This window comes from Arachis ipaensis, chromosome B06 (genome assembly GCF_000816755.2).
Source record: "Arachis ipaensis cultivar K30076 chromosome B06, Araip1.1, whole genome shotgun sequence".
NCBI lineage: Eukaryota > Viridiplantae > Streptophyta > Magnoliopsida > Fabales > Fabaceae > Arachis > Arachis ipaensis.
Window position 1 is genome coordinate 72,647,053 of NC_029790.2, and position 23,540 is coordinate 72,670,592.

Genomic DNA, 23,540 nt, shown 5'->3' on the forward strand with positions numbered 1-23,540 from the left:
ACCACATGCATTCCCAAATCAAGTGTTGGTAGAATTATAGTCACCATATCCTTCCAACCCCAATTTGGTCCAACATGAGAAAGCATTTCTAGCATGATCTCTTCATTCTTCTTCCAAGGTTCAGAAGAGATCCAAGTATGACTAGCTTCTTTTCCAAGATAACTACCCAATTGGATGAAGATTAAAAGCTTTCTAGTAAAATCAAGAGAAAAGAAAGAAGAAGAAGAATGAGAACTACAATTGATCCGTTGAATCACAATAGAGCTCTCTAACCCAACGAAAAGAGTTAGTTGGTCATTGCTCTACAAAAAAAATAGAAAAGAAAGAAAGTGCAGAAAAGTAAAGATGAAGATTAAAACTAAAATTGAAACTTCAAAATCCATAAATGAAAAGTACAAAGAAAAGAAAGAAAAGGAAAAGTGTGTGAGGGGAGGGAGTCCGAAGACCCCTCTCTAATCCCCCCTTCCAGAGTGTCCTTTGAATGTAAAAGCTAAGGCCGTTATATAGGCTCTCCTAAATTACAAAATGAAATTAAAAGCAATTTACAATTAAATAAAAATTCCTATTCTAGATGTTTCTTGTGGCCTTGATTGGTTGACACTTATGGGCTTGCTTCCTTGAGGTTGGATGGTCCTTGAAAGAGAATCAAGTTGAGGTCCAGGTGCTACTGTCAGTGCTAACATTAGCCACACTAATGCTACAGGTGTGGCGTTAGTGCTGAAGTTAGTGTGGCTAACGTCACACTTGCTACCCAGTTGGTGTTTTTGGGGCTTAAAAGATGCCTTTGGTTTGTACTCCAATTTCATGCCCACTATAAAGTATTAAATATCGTTGGAAAGCTCTGGATGTCAGCTTTGAAGGGGACAGGTTGCTAGCATAGTGGCTGGCGTTATTGGCAAACGTGAGTGCCAATAACGTCCGCGATTAGGGGCTGAAAATTGCCAGTTTCTGAAGCTCAACTTAATGTCCACCCCATACTATTATATATTGCTGGAAAGCCCTGGATGTCTACTTTCCAACGCTTTTGAAAGAGCATCATTTGGAGCTCTGCAACTCGAGTTATACTTCTTGGAAGGTGAAGAGGTCAGCTGGCCTTACTACAGGTTGATACCATGTTCATCTTTGCACTTTCAGGGCAGGTTTTCTCCCTCAAATTTAGTGTCCACCATGTAGTTCCATATATGCTTGGAAAGCTCTGGAATCCTACTTTCCAATGCCACTAGAATCACCTCATTTGGAGCTTTGTGGCTCAAGTTATTCTTGTTGGAAGAAGGCATGGTCAGGCTGCTGGGTGAGACTTTTGCCCACGTTAACTACCACGTTAATATAGTTAACGTGGAAGCTAACTTGGGTCTTTCTGCTTCGCCAACGTTAGTGGAGATCACCTTTTCCACTAACTTTGGCATCTCCCTTTCCTTCCACGTTAGTGGCCAAGTTAGTGGTACTAACGTAGCCACTAACGTGGCTCTTCTCTGCTTCTTGTTACCTGAAATCAATCAAACAAAGTGCATCAAAGTCTTGCTCTTAATCATGGGATCATGCATCATCCATTTTATCATTCAATTCATGCATAATTCTCATGAAATCATTCAAAATTCACAATGTTTGCTTGAATCATGATGTGAATGCATTTTCATCCAAATACTTGCTCATTTCCTAGAAAAATGCATGAAACCACCCTAAAGAATACAAAAAATGGCTAGTAAAACTAGCCAAGATGCCCTTGCATCAATGAATTAAACCTAGATCTAAGAAATTCTAATCCTAATTCTAGAGATAAGAGGGAGCTTCTCTCTCTAGAAACTAAGCTACATGATGCTAACACTTCAAACAATTCCTCCCCTCTTTGCCCCAGCTTGAATTCTACATGCAATAGCATTAGAAATGAGTTGGGTTGGGCCCAAAGTGCTTCAGAAATCGCTGGGGGCGATTTTACTTTAGTGGGCCACGAGCAGCATCGGCGCGCACGCGTACATGGCACGTGCGCGCTCCTGAACGCAAAATAACATATGAAAAATTTTATATCATTTCGAAGCCCCGGATATTAGCTTTCCAACGCAACTGAAACCGCCTCATTTGGACCTCTGCAGCTCAAGTTATGGTCGATTGAGCGTGAAGAGGTCGGACTTGACAGCTTTACGGTTCCTTCATTTCTTCACAAGTTCTCCCACTTTGCATGCTTTTCTCCTCACTTCTTCCATCCAATACTTGTCCTATGAACCTGAAATCACTCAAAAAATATACCAAGGCATCGAATGGAATTAAAGTGAATTGAATTTAGCTATTTTAAGGCCTAAAAGACATGTTTTCACATTTAAGCACAAATCAAAGGAGAATTGCAAAACCATGCTATTTTATTGAATAAATGTGGAAAAAGGTGATAAAATCCCCCAAATTAAGCACAAGATAAACCACAAAATTGGAGTTTATCAAATCTCCCCATACTTAAACTAAGCATGTCCTCATGCTAAAATCAAGAAAGAAGCAAAGGGACATCAACATTTATTCAATGCAAACTAACTACATGCAACCTATCTATATGCAATCTATCTACATGAATGCATCCACTTAGTCAAAATAAATCAATTTCCAAGAATACATATACAAACACAAGGGCTAAGGCAATAGCAATCACTCAACCCAGAATTGAATTGAATTATTAAAAAGATTTTACAAACTTGCAAGAAAAGAGATGATCATGGGTGAAAACATGTAATTGAGCAATCGAACCCTCAACGGATGTGTATCCGCTCTAGTCGTTCAAGTGTATGGGGTTCTCCCCTAATCATGTTTTCCAAGATTTGTTTTTCATTTAACAATCGACAATTATTTCATGCATGCATACAAATATCATGAGGACTTCCCATAGGTTGTAATGGGGTTAGGTCAAGGTATGATGCATATGGTCAAGTGGGCTTGAGATTTGAATCTTTGATTAACTTAAACTTCCCACCTAACCTATGACAACCTATACAATTCTAAACAAACCTAACTCCCCATTCTTCACTTTTTCACACACTCATGCATTCTCTTTTTTATCACCACCATATGCATTGACTTTTATTGAACCTTGCTTTGGGGTATTTTGTACCCTTTTTATTGCAATTTTTTGTCTTTCTTTTTCTATTTCTATTATTTATTTTCATTTTTTTTCTTTCTTTTTTTTTAAAACTAAAATATATATACAAGAACATCAATGCATATGGTTTACACATGATTAATACATGAGTATGTACCAAATTCCCAAGATTCTCAACACAAATACAAAAACACACTTTTATCTCTACCCAATATTCCAAACTTTCCCAAAATCAAATAATGAACACTCTCACTAGCCTAAGCTAATCAAAGATCCAAATTAAGGACATTTATTGTTTTTCACCTAGGCTTGTAATGTGCTACAATTAAGAACAAATGGGTTAAGCATAGGCTCAAGATTGGCTAACAATAGAAGATAAAAGGTAGGCTATTTGGGTAAGTGAGCTATTTGAACAATGGCCTCAATCATGTAAATGTATGTATACACAAAATAATGGACATAAAGAATCAAACAATTCAAATATTACAATCATAGAAAGAGAATAATGCACACAAGAATGAAAGTAAGTGGTTATATATGATGTAACCATGCAATTAGGCTCAAATCTCACATGCTTGTGTTCTTAGCTCAAAAATCATGTTCCACAAAGTATATAATTCAAGCAAGTTCTAAAAAAATTTTTTTTTTTCAATTGGGGTGCCCTATAGATAAAGTCCTTGGAAAATATCATGATTTTGACTAAGCTTAATATATACATATGCAATGCAACCAAAAATCCTAAAAGACCTAAAAATGAAATGCAAAAGTGTTGGGATTAGAAACTTGTCACCCAAAAATGCCGAGCGGTCGGATGACCTCCCCACACTTAAAAGTTTGCATCGTCCTCGGTGCATCCAAAGATGACCAAGGGGGTACGGCGACTTTCCTAGTTGCTACCTTCAGCTGGTAGGTCAACCGGTGCTGCGTGTTCTTCCTTCTGCTTCTATTTTTGCTTATGGTGCATCGATCATGAAAAACAAAATAAACACCGTAAGATGAAAACATACAAAAGCTAGAAAGCGTGAATTGTTGGAATGAGGTGAGTCACTAGAATTGAACGAGCGAATTAGTGTGACATTGATGAAAAAATAGGTGTGTGGGTTCTAAAATTGCATGCGGTTTAGGACTCACACCCTAGTATTTAAAAATCATATCACAATTATACAAAAGAAAACATGCACTTTACTTATTCTAGTGTGCTTGAGATACTTTAGAAGACTTATAGGCTAAAACAACCTAACGAGTAGTGAAGAAGCATAAAAGCATTCAAGAAAAATCAAGCAATTGTGAAATTGGATAATGCATGGACATTGATTGATGTGCAAGTAAATTTGATGAACAAAATGGTATAGAGAGCTCACACATCAAACAATGACACATATTGAAGTTGTTGCAACACCTAAGTGACATAGAGGTGAAACACATGGATGCTATGGAACTTAGGAAAAAGAAGATAGAAGTGAAAATCAATCACACAGCAAGCATGGTCCACAAAGCTTGAAAAGCTCAAAAATACGTCACTAGGTAAGCTTTCGATCCAATTTCACAATTCCACAATCTCAATGCATAAAATAGGTGATGGTCATTTAGAACAAGCATCCTAAAAAAATGCATTGATAATATACAATTTCCTAACAATGGATGATGAATGCATGGTGGCCAAAACATGCAATTCAAAGAGGTAAGATGCATGAAGGCAATGTAACAAGTACTTGGTATCCAAAAGTGTCAAACATGAAAAATTCCAAACCAAGTAATAAATTGCAACCTCAATAAAGGAATCCAACAATGACAATAACAACAATGATGTTAAACTAACATCCTATTAGTAATAAGCAGCAATAAACAGTAAACAAGATTAGTAATCCAACACTTATAATGAAAAACAAAAGTTAAACTAACTAAAAGAAATGGTGTTACATGATGCTTGGTGGTGTTGGATGATGATTGAAGGGTGGAAAGAGAAGAGAAGAAGGAAAGAAATGGAAAGAGGAGAAGAAAAGAAGGTGAGTGAAACAGGGCAATCCACGCGTGCGCGTCATGTGCGAGTAAGCGTGGATTGATGAAAATGGAAGCAACGCGTACGCGTACAGCGCGCGTACGCGTGCATGGCAAAGCAGAGAGTCGACGCGGATTGATAAACCCCAATTTTATGGTTTATATTGTGCTTAATTTGGGGAATTTTATCAACTTTTCTCACATTTATTCAATGAAATAGCATGGTTTTGCAATTCTCCCTTGATTTGTGCTTAAATGTAAAAACATACTTTTTAGGCCTCAAAATAGCTAAATTTAATTCACTTTAACTCCATTCGATACCTTATATGTTTGTTAAGTGATTTTAGGTTCATAAGGCTAGTATTGGATGGAAGAAGTGAGGAGAAAAGCATGCAAAGTGGGAGAACTCATGAAGAAATGAAGGAACTGTAAAGTTGTCAAGCCTGACCTCTTTGCACTCAAACGACCATAACTTGAGCTACAGAGGTCCAAATGAGGCGGTTTCAGTTGCATTGGAAAGCTAACATCCAGGGTTTCGAAATGATATAAAATTTGCCATATGTTGCTTCTCGTTCAGGGGCGCGCATGCGCCATGTACGCATGCGCGCCGATGTTGCACATGGCCCATTAAAAGTGAAATCGTGGCCAGCAATTTGTAGCTCATTTTGGGCCCAATCCATCATTTCTGATGTTATTGAACCTAAGGATTGAGGGGGGAATGAACAAAGTAGTCATAGTTTTAGTTTTCATCATGTTTTAGGGTAGAATTCTAGAGAGAGAAGCTCTCTCTTCTCTCTAGATTTTAGGGTAGTTTTAGTTAATTCTTCTTGGATCCAAGTTTTAATTATTGTTTTGATTTAGTTTCTCCTTTTAATTTCTTGTTGTTACATCTCTACTCTTCTAGTTTTACTTGTCATTTCCTTTATTTTGTCCTCTTTTATGTTTATGAACAATTGTTGGATCTTAATTTTCTTTAATGCAATTTTATGATTTCATGCTCTCTCATGTTGATCTTGATTGTTATTATTGATTTCATGCAATTGGTAGTTGGTAGATTTATTATTCTTGCACTTTTATTATGCTTTCCTTTATTACCCACCAAGTGTTTGACAAAATGCTTGGTTGGGCTTTAGAGTAGATTTTGAGCATTCTTGGCTTGGAAAGAGTAATTAGGCAATCTTGAGTCATGAAAAGTGGTATGATTGATTAGTCTTGCTTGACTTTCTCCCTATTTGTTGGAGTTGACTAAATAAGATGAATTAATCATTGCATGACTAGGATAGAAAGCCTATGATCTCAACACTTGCCATGAATGTCTCTCTTTATTACTTGCTTTCTTTAGTTACTTGTTTGATTTACTTTTCTTGTCATTTATTTTGTTGCCCCTCTTATCAACCAAAAACCCCCTTTACCCCTTCATAGCCAATAATCATTCACTTCATTGCAATTCCTTGTGAGACGACCTGGAGTCCAAATACTCCGGTTAATTTTCATTTGGGGTTTGTACATGTGACAACCAAATTTTTGCATGAAAGGACTATTGTTTGGTTTAGAAACTATACTTTATAACGAGAATTTATTAGTGGAATTCTAGCCCACACAAAAGTTTGTTCATCAAAATGGCGCCGTTGTCGGGGAGTTGCAATGGTATTATATTGTTGGCTATTGTGAATATGTGAATATGTTTGCCTTTTTGCTTGTTTGTTAGCTTTCATTAGGCTTAGGACTTTGTTGCTAATTTTTGTTAGCTTTTGTTTTTATTTGCTATTATGAATTCTCATCATCACTTTGGCGATGAGTTTGGTTCAAATTATGTTGTAGGAAATGGAAGCTACAATGAGGATGTGTATCAAGGATGGAACAATCAAAGATGGGAGGAGCCTCAAGGGATTGATCAGCCTTCTTGGCAACAACAACCTCTAGATTCTTATGGGTATAACTCTCATCCTAATGCATATCAATCTAATGGATGTGGTGACCCTTATTGTGATTGTCAACAACCACCACCACATGCCTATGAACCACCCCCTCAACATAATTTTGAACCACCTTACTCATAAGCCCCTTTTCACCAAACACCTCTGACGTGGCGGAAATTGGCGAATTAAGAATTGTTATAAGATATGCATTGCAAGTATAGTTCTTAACGAACCAGAAATCCACTTATCAATTTAGAAGGGTTGTCACAAAAATTAAAATTAAAATACTGGGAGTATGAATCCCAGGTCGTCTCCCAACGAGTTGCAGAAAGGTGTGTTATTTTATTAATCAGATGTTTTCAAAAAGAGTTTGAGTTGAATAAACAGGAAATTGAATTAGAGAAATTAAGTAATTTAAATAAAAGCCTTGACTGGGAGTAGATTAGTTGGAAGCCCTATTCTTGTTACAGTACTCTCAAGATTAATTGATAATTGAAGGTTGTTCTGTTTAGTTATCCCTTACTAGGTAAGGAAAAGTCAAACACGTTGGAATGCTATTTCTATTCACAAGTCCCAATCCGCTTACTTGGAAGGACTGGCGTTAGTGACTAGAGAGCAATCCAATAATAAACCCGATTATAATTTCTCCTTTGAGCATTCCAACTCAAGGGTTCCTTTCAATCAACTCCCCATCAAGTTAGGGAACTACTTGCTCATTGTGAATGTGGAATTCATAACATAGAAAAGATAATTAAAGAAAGACATGATAAATAAAACTCAAAGGAATCAATTAAAAATAAAAGTAACTCTTGTATTAATAAATTCTAAAATAATCCAATAGTAAAATTGAGTAAATTAAAGGACATGGAAGAGTAAATCCAAGTAAAGAAAATGAACTAGAATGACGAAGTCTTGATGAGGTAATAACTCTTCTTAATATCCCAATGCAAAGAGCAAAATAAAATCCTAAGGACTATGAATGTGTAGAGAGAAAAACCTAGAGGAGGAGTAAAAAGTAGATCTAAAACTAAAACTGTGTAGAATGAATGTTATTGTTGGTTTCTGCATGTCCTCTGGCTCTAGTCTGCTTTTTTGGGCCGAAAACTGGGTCAAAACAGGGCCCAAAATCGCCCCCAGCGATTCTGCAGATTATGCAGATCGTGCACGTCACGCGATCGCGTCATTCATGCGGCCGCGTCATTCGGCGTTTTTCTTTTCCACGTGGGTGCGTCGTCCACGCCTCCGCGTCACTTGTGCTATTCCAATCCACGCGGTTGCGTGGGCCATGTGGCCGCGTCACTACGATTTCCTCTCTTTCCTGCGGTCGCGTGAGCCATGCGGCCGCGTCACTTCTCGTTGGTCCTCTCCTCAATTTCTTGTGTTCCTTCCATTTTTGCAAGCTTCCTTTCCAATCTCCAACTCATTCATGCCCTATACAGCCTGAAACACTTAACACACAGATCACGGCATCGAATGGAATAAAGGAGAATTAAAATGCGTAATTAAAAGTTTCTTAGGAAGCAAGTTTTTAATCATGTGATGATTTTAGGAAGGAAATATAAATGCATGCTAATCACATGAATAAGTGGGTAAAGATCATGATAAAATCACACAATTAAACACATTATAAACCATAAAATAGTGGTTTATCAACCTCCCCACACTTAAACATTAGCATGTCCTCATGCTTAGTTGAAGGAGATAGAATAAATGAGTAAGAACATGTAAAACTCATGCAATGCAATGCAACCTATATAAAGTTTGAACAAATAATGGCCTCAATCATATGCAAGCATACAATTATAATAAACATTGAACATATAGGATGAAACAAAATATAGATTACAATCATAGAGAAGTAAACACACAAGAATAAAATAATTATGGTTAAATAATGTAACCATGCATAAAGGCTCAAATCTCACAGGTTGTGTGTTCTTTTAGCTTAAAAATTATGTTCCAAATACAACTTCAAGCAAATTTAACATAAAAGTTTTAATTAAAATTAGTGAAATTTTGTTCAAAAAAATAGATTCTTAGAAGAAACTTATTGTCTTTTCAATCAAATAGAACATGCATGCAACTAATCTATTACTATGCAATTTATCCTATTCTACAAAAGAAACAAAAACTAACTAAATATCCTAATTTATTGGTGTTTAGGGAAGAGAAATTACCTCCAGAAGTCAGGTACTGACCGATCTCCCCCCACTTAAGGCTTTGCGCCGTCCTCGGTGCCATCTGTCAGGAATAAAGGTGGGCTGGTAGCAGTATCTCCACAGTCGAGGCCAACATGGCTTCCTGTGCTGGTAAAGAAAGTGGAGTCTAGGGTGTCTGAGTCCTTGAATTTTCCCATAATCAGCTCCTTGAGGTATGTGAATCGGCGCTTGTTACGACGCTCCGGAAGCATGGCTTTGGTGTCCCCAGCTCTGTAGGAGACTCCGGCTGCGGAGACAAGATCTGAGACCAAGGCGGAAAAAGGTAAGTTGCCCGCAATTTGTATGTGTCCCATGGCATTCCGGATGTGTCTTGGTAGGTTCAGAGGTTGGTCTGTAAGGATGCACCATAGTAGAACGGCCATGTCCGCAGTGAAGGAGGACTCGTGAGTGCTCGGAAAGACGTAATGGGACATGATCTGTGCCCATACGCGAGCCTCCAAGGTAAGTGCTGAAGCTGATATTCCCTTAGGGCGGCTATAATGGTATCCGTAGATCCATCTGCTGCCAGGTAGTGCGATAACTCTGAGAACAGCGTCCAGTCAAATTGGTACATCTGGCGCTTGAGTGCGGCTTCTTGAAAGGCATCCAATCCTTCTGGAATAGGGGGAAGACCAAGAGCTCTTTGAATGACCTCTTCTGTAATGGGGACTTGCTTCTGACGGACAAAGACAGACTGCAGGGTTGGCAGTTGGAAGTTGGAGTAGAACTCGACTACCTAAGAAAGATTGACTTGCCTCGGCTGTCTCTGTAGGAAATCCCATTGTCTTTGTGCAATCTGCGGTTCAACAAAGGTAGCAATATGGTTTGGGAGGAGAAGAAGGTATTCGTTGTTGTAGCTCCTTTCTGCTAGGATGGGGAACATCTACTCACAGTAGCGATTGAGAAATCGCGTAGTGTCCTTTGCTGGGAAGGCTTTTTCTTTATTATCAACCTTTATAATCCTCTTAGTTCTTTTTGTTGAGGGTTTAACCGCAGTTGAAGAGGGTTCTGCCACTAATGCTCTTTTTGTTTCTCTTCTTGCTGATGATATGGGAGGAGCTTTCTCTTTTCCTTTCTTGGTGGCCATCCTGAAAGGGGAAAAGAAGAAAGTAACGTAAATTCAAAGGGATAGAGCAAGGAATAAGATGGTATGGGTGGCAATCAATGCACATTAAAAATGAATGAAGTGAACACATGGTCATGACTACATGTGAAAATTTCATCAAAGGGAATAGAGCAAGTGCATGTTTGGGTAATTAGATGCAAGATGTTTATTGGCATGCCGGCAAAGGCATGAGTAACATAGATCAAGCATCACTCGTACAAACCATCACGTTTGTATTGACAATTATTTTCAACGAATAAAATATGAAAGGGGTTTTGTGAAAAACAAGCATTTAATAGTAGAATAGAATAGCGTAGAAAAATGCATAATGCCATATTGGCTTTTTCACAAACACATAGCATACATGTTAAATAGGGTATAGAAAATATTAAATTAAACATGCAAGAAACCCTTTTAAAAAGGTATATAATTGCCAAACAATTTTACAACAATCCACAAGCATATAATGAGAAACAATGACTAAAATAAATTTCTAACACCAAGTAAAAAGGAAAAAGAAAGAAAAAAAATATGAATAATGAAAGTAAAAAGAAAAGAAAAGAAGATAACATATAAAAATAAGAAGAAAAATAGAAAAGTAAGGAGGGAAGAAGAAAAAGAAAAACCTTGTTAATGGGGGTGAGAGAGAGAGTGAGAGTGTAGAAAGTGAGAAAGAAGGAAGAAGGAGGAAGGGAGAAATAAGGAGGGAAAAGAGAAAATAGGATTTGGGGAAAAGAAAGATAAGATAATTGGCAAATCAGGGAAGCTGTGCGGCGCAAGCGACGCGGCCGTGTGGGGCACGCGGTCGCGCGAATTGCGCTTATAATAATTGACGCGGTCGCGTCGGTCACGCGGTCGCGTGACCCGTTTTATGCCACTGGCGCAAGGGCAACCTCGCACTCGCACAACTCTCTGTTCAAAATCATTAATTGCCAAATATTGGGTGACGCGATCGCGTGGGGCATGCGATCGCGTGAGTGGCCATTAGAAGGATATGACGCGGTCGCGTCGGTCACGCGGCCGTGTGGGAAGGATTGTGCGTTCAGCACCAATCCAGCACCACTCTAGCACAACTTTCGGTCGTGCACCCTTTTCACGTCGAATTCCAGGGCTACGCAGTCGCATGAGTGACGCGGTCGCGTGGGAGGCCAATGTTCCCATGTGACGCAGACGCGTCGGCGACATGGTCGCGTGGGGCGATTTGTGCCACTGGCACGCCTCCAGCCACGCTCTTGTGGGACTCTCTGTTCGTTTAATATTTCCTCCAATCTCCTGCGACGCGGACGCGTCAATGTGGCGGTCGCGTCGCGTGAAAATTTTTTTTTTAAAATAAAAGCATGGAAATGCAGATGCACGAAATGCACTAATAAGGAGAAGAGTTATTGAATAGGAAAACTAAAAATAAAGAAAAGAACGATCATATCATGGTGGGTTATCTCCCACCTAGCACTTTGCTTTAACGTCTGTAAGTTGGATGCTCCACTAGCTCAGTCTTCGGCTATGTGGGGATCTTCCAAGAGGAAGTTCTCGAGCTCCTTGTTTTTCTGCATCCTCCTTCCATGGTACAGCTTTAAACAATGTCCATTAACTTTGATAAGTTCAGAGCTTGAAGGATGGCTTAGGTGATAAACTCCGTATGGTTCGGCCTTCTCTACTCTGTATGGACCTTCCCATCTTGATCTCAACTTTCCTGGCATGAGCCTCAGTCGAGATTTGTAAAGGAGGACTAAGTCCCCAGGTTGGAACTCTTTTCTCTTGATGTGTTGATCATGTACAGCCTTCATCTTCTCCTTGTATAGTCTTGAGTTCTCATAAGCTTCTAGGCGAAGGCTTTCCAGTTCTTGCAGTTGCAACTTCCTTTCAGCTCCGGCTTTCTTAATTCCCATGTTGCACTCCTTTACTGCCCAAAAGGCTTTGTGCTCTATTTCAATAGGGAGATGACAAGCTTTTCCATAAACTAAGCGGAAAGGGCTCATCCCAATGGGTGTTTTGTATGCTGTTCTGTATGCCCAGAGTGCATCTTGTAGCCTGGTGCTCCAGTCTCGTCCATGAGGTTTGACTATCTTCTGCAAGATACACTTTATCTCTCTGTTTGACACCTCGACTTGCCCATTAGTCTGAGGATGGTAGGCTGTTGCAACCTTATGAACTATCCCATGCTTCTTCATTAATCCTGTTAGTCTCCTGTTACAAAAATGGGTGCCTTGATCGCTCACGATTGCTCGTAGTAATCTAAAGCGACAAATAATGTAGTTTCTCACAAAGGAAACAACAGTGTTAGCATCATCAGTGCGGGTAGGAATTGCTTCCACCCATTTGGAAATGTAATCCACAGCTAGCAATATATAAAAATAACCATTAGAATTTGGAAATGGACCCATGAAGTCAATGCCCCAAACATCAAAAATTTCACAAAAAAGCATAATTTGTTGAGGCATCTGATCCCTCTTGGATATATTACCAAATTTTTGGCATGGGAAACAAGATCTACAAAATTCAGTAGCGTCTCTAAAAAGAGTAAGCCACCAGAATCCACAGTCTAAGATTTTTCTAGCTGTTCTTTGAGGGCCAAAATGTCCTCCACTCTCAGATGAGTGACAGGCCTCTAAGATGGACTGGAATTTTGATTGAGGCACACACCGTCTAATTACCTGGTCAGCGCCACATCTCCATAAATATGGGTCATCCCATATATAATATTTAGACTCGCTTTTCAGCTTGTCTCTTTGATACTTAGAAAAGTTTGGAGGAAAGGTTCGGCTAACTAGATAATTAGCTACAGGTGCATACCAAGGGACTACCTCAGATACTGCTTGCAGGTTATCAAATGGGAAATTATCAGCTATAGGAGTGGGGTCATCTGTATTGTGCTCAAGGCGACTCAAGTGGTCTGCCACTAAATTCTGGTTACCATTCCTATCCTTAATTTCTAAATCAAATTCTTGTAATAGCAGTATCCAACGTATGAGCCTTGGTTTGGATTCCTTTTTAGCTAATAGATACTTTAGAGCTGCGTGGTCTGAGTACACTACTACCTTCGCACCAAGTAAATAGGCTCTGAATTTATCCAGAACAAAAACAATAGCAAGAAGCTCTTTCTCAGTAGACGCAAAAGCAATAACAAAGGGGTCCTTACCTTCACGCTGAGCCAGTGCTGCTCCTACTGCATGGTTGGAGGCGTCGCACATTATTTCAAATGGCTGGTTCCAATCTGGTCTTCTCATAATTGGAGCTTGAGTCAGGGCAGTCTTCAGCTTTTCAAATGCTTGTTTGCAATCCTCACTGAACTCGAACTCAATATCCTTCTGCAGTAGCCTGGTTAAGGGAAGTGCTATCTTACTGAAGTCCTTAATGAATCTCCTGTAAAAACCTGCATGGCCAAGGAACGAACGGACTTCCCTCACAGAGGAGGGGTAAGGTAAACTAGAAATAACATCCACCTTTGCTGGATCTACAAAAATGCCAGTATTAGACACAACATGTCCTAGTACAATACCTTGTTTTACCATAAAGTGACATTTTTCAAAATTTAATACAAGGTTTGTACTGACACATCTATCTAATACTCTAGATAATCATCTAAGCAAAGGCTAAAGGAATCGCCGTATACACTAAAATCATCCATAAAAACTTCCATACAGTCCTCAATAAGATCAGAGAAAAGACTCATCATGCACCGTTGGAAGGTAGCTGGTGCATTACACAAGCCAAAGGGCATTCTCTTGTAAGCATAAGTCCCAAAAGGACATGTAAAAGTGGTCTTTTTCTGATCCTCAGGAGCTATATGAATCTGGAAATAACCTGTGTAACCATCTAAAAAACAATAATGTGATTTACCTGACAGGCGATCTAGCATTTGATCAATGAATGGAAGAGGATAGTGATCCTTACGAGTGGCCTGGTTGAGGCGTCTGTAGTCAATGCAGACCCTCCAGGCATTCTGAACACCGGTTGCAATGAGATCTCCATGCTCATTCTTCACTGTAGTGATGCCAGACTTCTTGGGCACCACTTGTACTGGACTTACCCATTCACTATCTGAAATGGGGTAGATGATGTCTGCCTCCAGTAGTCTGGTCACTTCCTTCTTTATAACCTCTAAGATAGTGGGGTTCAGTCTTCTCTGGGGTTGACGGACAGGTCTTGCTCCCTCTTCTAAAAATATCCTATGCTCACAGACTTGAGGGTTGATGCCTACTATGTCTGCCAAACTCCAACCAATTGCCTTCTTGTGCTTCCTCAGCACACTAAGTAACTGCTCTTCCTATTAAGAAGTGAGTTCCCTTGCAATGATAACTGGAAACTTCTGCTCGTCTTCAAGGTAAGCATATTTGAGGTGTGGAGGAAGGGGTTTTAATCCTAACTTCTAATCATGGTCAGGCTCTGGGTTGTCTGGAGCTAGCAACAATGGTAAAGCACTGTCATTGTCCTCTGAGAATATCCCCTCACTTGGACCTTGTCCTATGTACTTCTCTTCAAATTCCTCCTGGTGAAATTCAGCCACAGTTTCATCTATAATGTCACACTGGAGGATAGAATGATCCTCCGGAGGATGCTTCATAACTCCATTCAGATTGAAGATTACTACTCGGCCATCTATTTCAAAAGAGTATGTTCCTGAAAAAGCATCTAATTTGAACTTCGAGGTCTTCAGGAATGGTCTTCCGAGTAGGATTGATGATGACTTCTCTGAGTCATTTTGGGGCATCTCCAGGATATAAAAATCAGTAGGAAACGTGAGCCCCTTAATGCCCACTAATACATCTTCAGCAACTCCGGCCACTGTAATAATGCTTTTATCTGCTAACACAAAATGAGCTGCCGACCTTTTTTAGGGAGGGACCTCAAAATATCATATATAGACAAAGGCATTATACTCACACATGCTCCTAAATCACACATGCAGTCAGAAAATACTACACCACCAATAGTACAATTAACCATACATGGACCTGGGTCACTACACTTTTCAGGTAAACCTCCAATTAAAGCAGATATGGAACTACCTAAAGGAATAGTTTCTAATTCATTAATTTTGTCTTTATGTATACATAAATCTTTTAGAAACTTTGCATATTTAGGTACCTGTTGAATAACATCAAAAAGAGGAACAGTTACCTCAACCTTTTTGAATATCTCTACCATTTTGGGATCAGGTTCCAGCTGCTTCCTGGGCTTCCTTGCAAGTTGTGGAAATGGAATGGAAGTGGTGCCTTTTGCAGTATCTGCGCCCTGTGGTGCTTCCTCCTGTGGCTGAATTTCTTCTTTTTCAGCTATGTCCTGTATGTCCTCTTCCTCTTCAACATCTTCTATTTCCACTACCTCTTCAGCTGAGGCGTTTTGTGGTGGGCTTGGCTCCTCCTGATTCCTCTCCTGCAGTGTGGTTCTGGACCTTAGGGTGATGGCATTAATGTCACCCTTTGGATTGGGTAATGGTTGAGAAGGGATTCCACTAGAGCTCAAGGGTTGGTTATTGGAGTTATTCATTGATCCAATCTGTGAGACAAGAGCTTGCAAAGTAGAGTTCAGACCATTTAGTCTAGCATAAAGGTTATTTTCCATGGTCTGTTGTCTCTGATCAATAGATTGTAGTAAGTCATCATTAGAAGATGAGGAAGGATAAGTAATTTGAGAGGTCTGCTGTTGGGTATTCTGTGGTCCTTGGGATTGCCTCAGGTGAGGTGCTCTGTAGGGATGGTTCTGGTTCTGCTGCCTGTTGTTATTATTATTCCACCTCTGATTTCCCTGATTGTCTCTGCCTCCTCTATTGTTGTTTGATGAGCGGATAATTTATACGCTTTTTGGCATTGTTTTTACATAGTTTTTAGTATGATTTGATTAGTTTTTAGTATATTTTTATTAGTTTTTAAATAAAAATCACATTTCTGGACTTTACTATGAGTTTGTGTGTTTTTCTGTGATTTCAGGTATTTTCTGGCTGAAATTGAGGGACCTGAGCAAAAATCTGATTCCAAGGCTGAAAAAGGACTGTAGATGCTGTTGGATTCTAACCTCCCTGAACTCAAAGTGGATTTTATGGAGCTACACGAGTCCAAATGGCGCGCTCTCAATTGCGTTGGAAAGTAGACATCTAGGGCTTTCCAGCAATATATAATAGACCATACTTTGCTCGAGGATAGACGATGTAAACTGGCGTTCAACGCCAGTTCCATGTTGCATTCTGGCGTTAAATGCCAGAAACAGGTTAAAACCTGGCGTTTAACTCTAGAAATAGCCTAGGCACGTCTAAAGCTCAAGTCTCAGCCCCAGCACACACCAAGTGGGCCGCAAAAGTGGATTTCTGCACTATCTATCTCAGTTTACTCATATTTTAGAGATTTATTTTGTACCTCATGATATTTTAGATCTGAACTTTGTACTCTTTGACTGCATGAGTCTCTAAACTCCATTGTTGGGGGTGAGGAGCTCTACTGTGTCTCGATGAATTAAATGCAATTATTTCTGTTTTCTATTCAAACACGCTTGTTCTTATCTAAGATATTCATTCGCACTTCAATATGATGAATGTGATGATCCGTGACACTCATCACCATTCTCAACCTATGAACGCGTGACTGACAACCACCTCCGTTCTACCTTCAATTGAATGAGTATCTCTTGGATTCCTTAATCAAAATCTTCGTGGTATAAGCTAGAATCCATTGGCAGCATTCTTGAGAATCCAAAAAGTCTAAACCTTGTATGTGGTATTCCGAGTAGGATTCAGGGATTGAATGACTGTGACGAGCTTCAAACTCACAAGGGTTGGGCGTAGTGACAGACGCAAAAGGATCAATGGATCTTATTCCAGCATGAGTGAGAACCGACAGATGATTAGCCGTGCGGTGACAGCGCACCTGGACCATTTTCACTGAGAGGACGGATGGTAGCTATTGACAACGGTGATCCACCAACACACAGCTTACCATAGGAGGAACCGTGCGTGCGTGAAGAAGAAGACAGGGGGAAAGCAGAGGTTCAGAAGACAAAGCATCTCCAAAACTCCAACATATTCTCCATTACTGCATAACAAGTATTTATTTCATGCTCTTTTATTTTTCGCAATTCAAACTGATAATCATAATTAATCTCCTGACTAAGATTTACAAGGTAACAATAGATTGCTTCAAGCCAACAATCTTCGTGGGATCGACCCTTACTCACGTAAGGTATTACTTGGACGACCCAGTGCACTTGCTGGTTAGTTGTGCGGAGTTGTGAAAAGTGTGAATCACAATTTCGTGCACCAAGATTTTGGCGCCGTTGCCGGGGATTGTTCGAGTTTGGACAACTGACGGTTTATTTTGTTGCTTAGATTAGGAAAATTTTTCTTTTTGGTTTAGAGTCTTTTATTATTGTTTTTGGTTGAAATTTTTTTTAAAATCCTTATTTTCTCTTTTTAATTTTTTTGAAAATTTTATAAACTGATAATTGAGTTTTTCTGTTTGAGTTTAGTTTTATATTTTAAGTTTGGTGTCAATTGCATGTTTTTTTTATTTCTTTTAAATTTTCGAATTTGTGTTCATTGTTCTTTCTTAATCTTCAAGTTGTTCTTGTTTATTTCCCTTGTTTGATCTTTAGTTTTTCTTGTTCTATGTATTTTCTTATTTTTCTTGTGCATTTTCAAATTATCAGTATTCAAAAAAAAAGTTTTTCTCTGTTTAATCCTTGTATTTGTTGAATGTGTCTATATTCTTGTGAATAGTTGCTCATTTGAGTCTTTCTTTCTAAAATCTTTTCAAAATTAATTTTTCTTCAATTAAATCTTGTGTCAAGTTTTAAGTTTGGTGTTTTCTTGTCAGTTTTTATTTGATTTTTGGAAATTTATTTTTGGTTTTCTAAAAATTTTAAGTTTGGTGTTCTTTTTTTAATGTTCTTGAGTCCTTTGAGTCTTTGAATTTTTGTTCTTCGTGTTCTTGTAAATCTTCAAGGTGTTCTTGATTCTTTCTTATGTTTTGATCTTAAAATTTTTATGTTTGGTGTTCCTTGGTGTTTTTCCTCCAAATTTTCGAAAATAAGCAGCATTAGATCTAAAAATTTTAAGTTTTGCGTCTTTTTATTGTTTTTCTCTTTCCTCATTGAATTCGAAAATATCTTTTTCCTTTATTTTAATTGATTTTTCGAATTTCCCTTTTAAAAATTCAGATTTTATTTTAAAATTTTTTATTTTATCTTATCTTAGTTTTAAAATTTCAAAATTCAAATCTTTTTAAAAAAAAATCATATCTTTTTCAAAATCTTATCTTATCTTATTTCAAATTTCAAATTTCAACTTCCGAAATTTCAAAATTCAAATTTCAAAATTCAAATTTCAAAACTTTTTAATTTAAATTCCTTATCTTCTCTTACCTAACTTATCTTATCTTTTCTAATCTCAAATCTTAAAATCAAATTTTTTCATATCTTTTTATTTTATTTTATTTTATTTTATTACAAGTATCTTTAATTTTAAGAAATATCTTTTTCAAAACTTTCTAACCAATTTCTCTCTCTTCAATTTTTTTCGAAAATCCTCACCCACATCTTTTTCAAATCTTTTTAATTAATTAATTTAGTTTTCAATATTCTTTTATTTATTTTTCTTCAAATTTTCGAAATCATAATCAATTTTTCATTTATTTTATTTTATTTTATTTTATTTTAATTTCGGTTTTCAAAAAAAAATTATTTTATTTGCAATTCACAACATCTCCCTTTCTCCATCATGGACCTAAGTGGAAATGAACAGTCCAGAAGGACTCTGGGGTCATATGCTAACCCCACTACTGCTTCATATGGGAGTAGTATCTGTATTCCCTCCATCGGAGTGAGTAGTTTTGAGTTGAATCCTCAGCTCATTATCATGGTGCAGCAAAGTTGCCAGTATTCCGGTCTTCCACAGGAAGAACCTACAGAGTTTCTGGTACAGTTTTTACAAATTGCTGACACAGTACATGATAAAGAAATAGATCAGGATGTCTACAGATTATTACTGTTTCCATTTGCTGTAAAAGACCAAGCTAAGAGGTGGTTAAATAACCAACCTAAGGCTAGCATAAGGACATGGAAACAACTGTCAAAAAAATTCCTGAATCAATATTTCCCTTCAAAACGGATGACATAGCTAAGGCTGAACATCCAAGGCTTTAAACAAGGAGACAAGGAGATAATGAATCTCTTTATGATGCTTGGGAGAGATACAGAGAGATGTTAAGAAAATGCCCCTCTGAAATGTTTTCAGAGTGGGTGTAGTTAGACATCTTCTATTATGGGCTTACAGAAAAAACTCAGATGTCTTTGGACCACTCAACTGGTGGATCTATACACATGAGAAAGACAATTGAAGAAGCTCAAGAGCTCATTGATACAATTGCCAGAAATCAGCATCTGTACCTAAGTAGTGAGTCTTCCATAAAAGAAGAAGCCAAAGCAGTGTCTACTGAACTTGGTCTTCCAGAACAGGTTGCTGAAATCAATCAACAATTGTGCTTTCTAACAAAACAGCTAGCAGAATTCAAGGAGATGCTACAAGACACTAAAAATGCTAATAAAATTATGGCACAATTGAATCAGACAAAACAGCAGTTATCAAAGCAGATAACAGAAGAGTGCAGAGCAGTTCAATTAAGAAATGGGAAAACATTAAATACCTCACTTCAGAGCAGCAGAAAGCCAAGAAAAGAACAACTAACAGAGGATGAGCAAAATATTATTCAAAATCCCTCTGAGGACAGTAAGCGCCCAGAGAGGAACAACTCTGGCGTTCGAACGCCAGAAAAGGATGCAAGGTTGGCGTTAAACGCCAAACCTACGCGCAGTTCTAGCGTTCAAACGCCAGGAACAGGCAAGGAGCTGGCGTCAAACGCCCAATGGAAGCTCAGTTCTGGCGTTCAAACGCCAGATACAGGTAGGAAGTTGGCGTCCAACGCCAATCAAGCTTCCAGCCCTGGCATTCAAACGCCAGTGAGGGATCAGACACACACAAGTGCTGATAACAACTCCTCTTAAAAGGCTTCTCTAACCACTTCTGTAGGAAATAAACTGCAGCAACCAAGGTTGAGGAATACAAAGCCAAGATGCCTTATCCTCAAAAACTCCGCCAAGAGGAGCAGGATAAGTAATTTGCTCGCTTTGCAGACTATCTCAGGACTCTTGAAATAAAGATTCCGTTTGCAGAGGCACTTGAGCAAATACCCTCTTATGCCAATTTGATAGTCAATGAGGATGAGTTTAAGTTGAATGTTGTCAAAGCTATGGAACATCCAGACACATCAGACGACTGCCTGAGCATTGATATTATTGACTCCCTGGTGGAAGAGGTCAATATGACTGAGAGTCTCAAATCAGAGCTAGAGGACATTTTTAAAGATGTTCAGCCTGATCTGGAGGATTTAGAGGAATTGAAAAAGCCTCTGAAACTTCCTCAGGAAGAAGAAAAACCTCCTAAACCCGAGCTCAAACCATTACAACCATCCCTGAAATATGCATTTCTGGGAGAAGGTGACACTTTTTCGGTGATCATAAGCTCTGCTTTAAATCCCCTGGAAGAGGAAGCGCTACTTCAAGTGCTCAGGACACACAAGACAGCTCTTGGGTGGTCCATGAGTGACCTTAAGGGCATCAGCTCAGCAAGATGCATGCACAAGATCCTATTGGAGGATGATGCTAAGCTAGTGGTTCATCCACAGAGGCGGCTAAATCCAGCCATGAAGGAAGTGGTGCAGAAAGAGGTCACCAAATTACTAGAGGCTGGGATTATTTATCCTATTTCTGATAGCCCCTGGGTGAGCCCCATCCAAGTTGTCCCCAAAAAGGGAGGCATGACAGTGGTTCATAATGAAAAAAATGAACTGGTTCCTACAAGAACAGTTACAGGGTGGCGCATGTGTATTGACTATAGAAGGCTCAATACAGCCACCAGAAAGGATCATTTTCCTTTACCATTCATAGACCAGATGCTAGAAAGACTAGCAGGTCATGATTATTACTAATTTTTGGATGGCTATTCAGGCTACAACCAAATTGTAGTAGATCCCCAGGATAAAGAGAAAACAGCATTCACATGTCCATCTGGAGTATTTGCCTACAGAAGAATGCCATTTGGGCTGTGTAATGCACCTGCAACCTTTCAGAGATGCATGCTCTCTATTTTCTCTGATATGGTAGAAAAATTTCTGGAAGTCTTCATGGTCTTCATGGATGACTATGGAGACTCATTCAACTCCTGTCTTGATCACCTGAAACTTGTTCTAAAAAGATGCCTACATGCCATTTGTGTTTGACATAGAGTGTCTGCAGGCGTTTGAAACTCTGAAAGCTAAGCTGGTCACAGCACCAGTTATTTCTGCACCAGACTGGACATTACCATTTGAACTAATGTATGATGCCAGTGACCATGCCATTGGTGCAGTACTGGGACAGAGGCTTAACAAGCTTCTGCATGTCATTTATTATGCTAGTCGCATTTTAAATGATGCCCAGAAAAAGTACACAACCACAGAAAAAGAATTGCTTGCAGTGGTTTATGCCATTGACAAGTTTAGATCATACTTAGTAGGATCAAAAGTGATTGTGTATACTGACCATGCTGCTCTTAAATATCTACTCACAAAGCAGGATTCAAAACCCAGGCTCATAAGATGGGTGTTGCTTCTGCAAGAGTTTGATATAGAAATAAGAGACAGAAAAGGGACAGAGAATCAAGTAGCTGATCACCTGTCCCGGATAGAACCAGTAGCAGGAGCATCCTTCCCTCCTACTGAGATCTCTGAAACCTTTCCGGATGAGCAATTATTTGCTATTCAGGAGGCTCTGTGGTTTGCAGACATTGCAAACTATAAGACACAAGGTTCTCCTTCTGTAACCATGGAGAGGAAGCATGAAAAGCTTCTTTCAATACAGAGTCAAACAAAACCCCCACATTCAAACTCTAAGTTTGGTGTTGGGAGGCCACAACCAAACTCTAAGTTTGGTGTTGAGAGGCCCCAACCCTACTCTGATTATCTGTGAGGCTCCATGAGAGCTCACTGTCAAGCTGTTGACAATAAAGAAGCGTTTGTTGGGAGGCAACCCAATGTTATTTAACTATATCTATTTAGTTTGCATTGCTATTTTATGTTTTCTATAGCTTGATGATCATGTGAAGTCACAAAAACTACTGAAAAATCAAAAACATCATGAAAAATAACATTAAAAATAGCTCACTCTGGAGGAAGAGCTTACTGGCGTTTAAACGCCAGTAAGAAGCATCAGACTGGCATTTAACGCCAGAAAGAAGCATCAAGCTGGCATTAAACACTAGAAACAAGCACCAAGTAGGCGTTCAACGCCAAGAAAAGGGAAAAGCTGGCGTTTAACGCGAGAAACAAGCAGCAGTCTGGCGTTAAACGCCAGGATTGCACACTAAGGGCATTTTGTGTGCCTCAATGGAGCAGGGTTGCTAAGTCCTTGACCCCTCAGGATCTGTGGACCCTACAGGATCCCCACCTACCTCACCATTCCAATTCAAACCATTCCCCTCCCATACCCACCCATTCACATACCTCCTTCTCCTCCACTTCTCCTTCTACTCCCTTCTATCTTCTTTTGCTCGAGGACGAGCAAAACGTTTAAGTTTGGTGTGGAAAAAAAGTGCTGCTTTTTATTTTTTCATAACCATTTATGGCAACTAAGGCCGGAGAAACCTCTAGAAAGAGGAAAAGGAAGGTAGTTGCTTCCACCTCCGAGTCATGAGAGATGGAGAGGTTCATCTCAAGGGTCTATAGTTCAGTGGTAGAGCATTTGACTGCAGATCAAAGAGCTATGAGGAAGGAGCAACAAAGACAAGGAAGAGACATAGAGGAGCTCAAGAGCGCCATTGGTTCTTCAAGAAGAGGAAGACGCCACCCTCACTAAGGTGGACCTGTTCCTTAATCTCCTTGTTCTTATTTCTCTATTTTTCGTTTACTATGCTTTATGTTTATTTATGTTTGTGTCTTTATTACATGATCATTAGTGTCTAGTGTCTATGACTTAAAGATATGAATAAAATGTTTTCTAAAAAAGAAAAAGAAGTACATGAATTTTGAATTTTAAAACAGTTTAATTATTTTGATGTGGTGGCAATACTTTTTATTTTCTGAATGAATGCTTGAACAGTGCATATGTCTTTTGATACTGTTGTTTATGAATGTTAAATATGTTGGCTCTTGAAAGAATGATGAAAAGGAGAAATGTTATTGATAATCTGAAAAATCATAAAATTGATTCTTGAAGTAAGAAAA